This window comes from Varroa jacobsoni, unplaced genomic scaffold (assembly GCF_002532875.2).
Source record: "Varroa jacobsoni isolate VJ856 unplaced genomic scaffold, vjacob_1.0 scaffold_1096, whole genome shotgun sequence".
Lineage (NCBI taxonomy): Eukaryota > Metazoa > Arthropoda > Arachnida > Mesostigmata > Varroidae > Varroa > Varroa jacobsoni.
Window position 1 is genome coordinate 191,292 of NW_019213998.1, and position 4,972 is coordinate 196,263.

The 4,972-nt window shown below is 40.2% G+C and overlaps 1 long non-coding RNA gene across 1 annotated transcript; it reads left to right on the forward strand.

The window, feature by feature from the left end:
* Positions 1-3,449: 3,449 nt before the first annotated feature.
* On the forward strand, positions 3,450-4,673 carry LOC147752665 (uncharacterized). Its single transcript, XR_015313509.1, has 3 exons — positions 3,450-3,669; positions 3,971-4,093; positions 4,297-4,673. It is a non-coding gene; the product is annotated as an uncharacterized LOC147752665 (long non-coding RNA).
* The last annotated feature ends 299 nt before the right edge of the window (positions 4,674-4,972 follow it).

Consider the following 4,972-nt stretch of genomic DNA (forward strand, 5'->3'; position numbering starts at 1 on the left):
GCGGAAAGCCTCCAACGGTAACTCCTACCTCGCGTACATTACTTAATAAAGCACCTGTAAATTTTACAGTTCGGACACAATATAGCCACTATAAGTTTACCACTATAAGTTCCTATACGTGGCCAAAGATCACAATCTTCTCAAAGCTAAGAAACAGACAACGCTGCAAATCGGTTACTAGCCACTATTAGGAGATGATGTTAAGAAATATCAATAGGATTTTTCATAGGATTTCTTTGCAAATTGCTGGTACAAGCCGGCAACATATTCCAATTGCAGATAGCAGAAACACTGTATCTGTTTTTAGGCTATGATGAAATGTCTTGTGGGGCTGGGCAGCTCACGCAGTTAGTTATCCAACGTTATAGAAGCTATCTTTTTTCGAACGGATCGGCCAGCGACGCCGTCTCCGGATCGAGTCCTAATCTCATACTTCCACTTGTAGCATTTTTTTTTACTCAAATCCTTGATGAGCCAATCGAATCTTGTAACAGAATAACTGTATAACAAGCGAGACTACTTTGTGAGAAGTTATCGAATAATATAATGTTCACGGTTGTAGCAAACAAAACTAAATGCCTTTCTGCCAGGCATAGTTGTGCAGTGGCAACTTATTGTGTTGTATCGTAATCTGAGTTCCTTCTTTGCCTTTTTCTGTTCGAGCAGGCTGTGATGAAAGCTTACCTTTATGCGAACCCTACTGCATGAACCTATGGAGGGAAAAGAGCGTATGCAAGGAAAAGGAGGCGTGCATCCAAGCGGTTCTTCTAAGTTCCCTTTAAACTGTTCTAGACCTTTAACATTATACATTTAGAATATTGAAACGGGTGTAAACTGGCACTTAACCTGGGATAGGTTAACGCTACGTTTTATCATCAATAACTGTCAGACTAATGTTGAAATTATATTAGTAAAGCTAATATTTTACTTACCTAGTTTTTACTCATAATGCAACTATGCTTTATGCCATGAACTTCATTACGCGTCAGGTCCAGCCTACGCCAGGATGGTACTTTGATACAGTTTAAGTTCTTGTTGGCATCTTCAGAGCTAATTTACAGCGGAATAAACAAACAGTTCATTATGATCCCTCTTTCATTGCTGCTTTAATCGTTTAATAAGTTTTCTATGAGCCTCTTTGAATCAAACTTTATGTTGTTCTAACAGTGTCTACTGAAACTTGCTGTTCTATTTATTTCTACAATTAGTTAATAAATGCTAAAAAAAAAGTTCAAAGTTGTGTTTTGTGATTTATTACAGAAATTTAGGGCAGTGAAGCTTTAGCTTTCTTAACACAGCGTGATATTATCTAAAATAGTTAACTTAGGAAGAGGTGCAGAATATATAATTAATCCTTCCAGTGGCTCTAATGCCATTTAGTAACACTTACCGTAACGCTAAGTTTGAGTAACAATCAGTTACTGTTCCATGTTCTCGCTATCTTCATCAGCAAGTGAGCTTCTCGAGTTACCCCAGTTGACAATGTGCCAGTTACCGTATACAACGTCCTAACCAGTAATGAGGGGATGGTATTTTCATCAATTTAGAATTGCGCACTCTTGAAGTGTTTAGCTGATAGTATGGCAGCGTAAGTACTTTCCGCAATTCTGGTATTGCTTGTTAAACTCTAATAATTAAATTCCCACACCGTACGGTACCGGTTATGTTCTGATTTGCTTCTGATTGTTTTCGTTAGTCCCAGACTATCAGCGTACACTAAATTATATTCTGGCAATACTTTAAGGAGTTTCTTGAAACGTACTCAAGGACAGTACGCCCTCCTGTTAGCTACTATAAAGCCATTAACTAGGGTAAATCCTATTGATAATTGGACGCATGGTTAGTATGGTCTTATCGCCGATTTCGTTGAAATAGGATGTATATCTTATCGCGCTTATAAACGTACATTCGTACATATCATTTGATGTTGCTGCTTTTGTTCCAAATGTCAATGAGATGCCGACATACAATGTCTGCCCCAGCAAGCTACCCGCGACGATCTGATTAGTCTCTAGGTGGGTATGGACTACATCTAGTGTTAAAATTGTGATAGTTAGTCCTACATGCAGGAACATGATAGGGCGAGTCCTTTGAAAAAGAACAAGTACGCTCATTTACGGATCAGTTAGGGCGCAATGAGATCATCCGGTGCTGTGTGTCTGTGGCCAAGCGTAAATGCTCGTCTGTACATTTTTTTAGAACTTAACACGAACAACGATGAGCAGTGGACCTGGAAAAGCAAGTGGAACATGTATCGAGCATATTCTATTGAGCACAACAAGTATTGCTACAAGTACGGGGCTGCAGATTAAAAAGGATCAGGGTCGCATGGTCAAAAAGGTTGAACGAGAGCTTTCCTAGAGGGCGAACAGTAGCTGCTTGTGGACGATGGGCAGCCTAACTGACTCAGTGTCATTTGTGCTTGAGTCATACCTGTGGACATTTCATCATAAAAACATGTATAGTTGTGAAGCCTGAAGACGTTACAAACGGGCCTGTATATCTCTATGGGTTCGTACGAGGCTGGCTTCCGCTGCGCTTGCGACAACAAACTTACTGGTGCACTTCATCGTTCGAGTATTTTCCTTTTCCTATCTATACCAGCTGCTGGCTAAATTCGTATTTGAAAAATAGTCGATAGCATTATGCAGCTCGCGAAGTAATTATACACACGTTTATAAACCGAACGTATTATCTAGTATCTGCGGCCACACGTGAATGAAATTGCATCATTAGAAATAGCATACGAGTTTTAAGCTCGTTGCAAACAAATGCCAACAAATAAAGGGCAAGCTTTATAAATAAAAGCCAAATGCAACCTTTTTTCTTTTTTGTTTGATAAATCGGCGCTTTCCTTTCATATTCATGGTGAAGGAATCCCTGTATTTTGTGCAACAAAGCTAGTGCTGGACAAAATACAAATGACGTGTTACAAGCGCTATCGGCATCAACTGGAATAAGTTATTGAATTATCGAAGGATATAAACCATGTTTGATCAAATCGATAACTATACCGCAATAAAATATTACTCCTAATTATTACCTCGTCCGTAATACCGAACGCTTCGCCCAATTTTGTGCGAGATCGAAACGCGTCCCACGCACGGCATCTTGAAGTTCAATCCCTTTCAACTGTCTAAAACGTTACGTGGATGATCCTGTAACGTGTGCGCCCCCAACTCGAACATTCTTAGCTTCATGCTACACTGCACATTACTAACAGGATCATCCAAACTGTTACAACACGCTCATAAATATGTTGCTTTGTTACCTTAAATAAAGTTATTATACGGATTTATTAGTAGTATTAATGCCCGGCAGATAATCTCGCATATAAGCAAACATATATAGAGGCCTATATTCGCAGCTGCGTCATCACCAACAACGAAGGCTCCATGATTGGTTGGTGGAATTTTGCCGTCTTCAGTAGTTTCGTTAGAGCTGCGAAAATGTCAACCGCGCACCAGTCTAGCACCACCGTCAAACAGTTGCCACCCTAGAAATTTCCGCAGCGATCAGTTCTACATCTACCTACCGGGGTTTTTAAGCGACAACTTGCTAAAAATTTAAACACTTCATTTAAACACACTTTAACTAGGTCCTAACCTTGGCTACGTCCTGTCACCTGCGGCCTACTCCACCGTTGGCTTCAGCCGAATCCATGATTCGGTATGTATTTTTCCCATATCGTCATTTTTTGTCTCGGCCCGCTGTAGCACTAGGTTGATCTCTATCCATGTAGAAAGTCCATGAAAGCCCCATATTACAACACATAATAGCTGTCTCTTGCCAGGCCAGCTGGCCGAACAGCAGTGTAGATGAATGGCAAATCGCTTATGTTGTCTCGAATTGCAGTTTCCCTATCGCCTGCGTCCTTCTTCTCAGTTTGTTCACAGTGCCGGCCTTTCCAGCTGACCTTGCAATTACAAGTTACATTTCGTTCGTATGTTGTCCTTTTTCCGTAACGCAGATATGTAGTCGCACTGACGCCGCGCAGGATGCTACCGTGCTGTTGCCGAACCCCCAACCAGGCTAACCGTTCCCGAGTGGTTTGTTCCTCAAGATTTAGCTTATCATAAATCATCTCCTATCGGTAAACCTAACCCTATGGATATCTTCTCTTTATGTAGACACCTACTCGAGCTCGTTAATAATAATAATTGATTAATGGTAAACAATAATGGATTGTTCGTGTTAGCTATCATGCGCTTATGCCAGATGCATAACAGACAATGACACATTCGTATATATACTCCGTTCTCCATCATATGCATTTATTCTCTATTTCTCTTTTAGAGGTGGGGTGTGGCTCGTCTGACCCGGAATGCGGGTGTTGTAACCCGACTATTCCGCTAGTATCTTAGGAAATTTGCATCGGACGACAATAAAGTAGAAGCTGAGGTCGATAAACAGCATCCGTACACAAATAGATAGACTTCGGAGATGATAATAATAACAATTAGAATGGTGGCAGTGATGCAACTGATACCTGACGACGGTCGGGCTTAAAATGAGGCCAACCAAGATATACGAAGAAGGAACAAGGCTCTTATATAACTATTTTGGATTATACTTTGTTTACCACGGGTCTATTCGATGCATCTTGACAGAGAGAAAAAAATCAGCCAGCTCTTTAAGTTCGCATTATAACAATGGATAGAGACTCCTATAAACATGACGTTGAGATTTTCTGATGGTCGTTATTTGTCGTCGAATCGTTATGTGTCTTCTGTTATTAGATGACTTCCGAACCCATTTACCCCTCATACTAATATACGTACTAAGCAATCATAAGTACTGCTAGGATTTTTTTATATATTATTATTTGAGATTGTTGATTTATCAGCTTAATTAATCTAGCCTAATTACACGACTTGCTTAGATACGACCCAGTCCTTGATAAATGACCATTTACTTTTCAAGCCACCTCTAAGGAACTTATGTTAACAACATTAGTACGGTTTCGACGCCA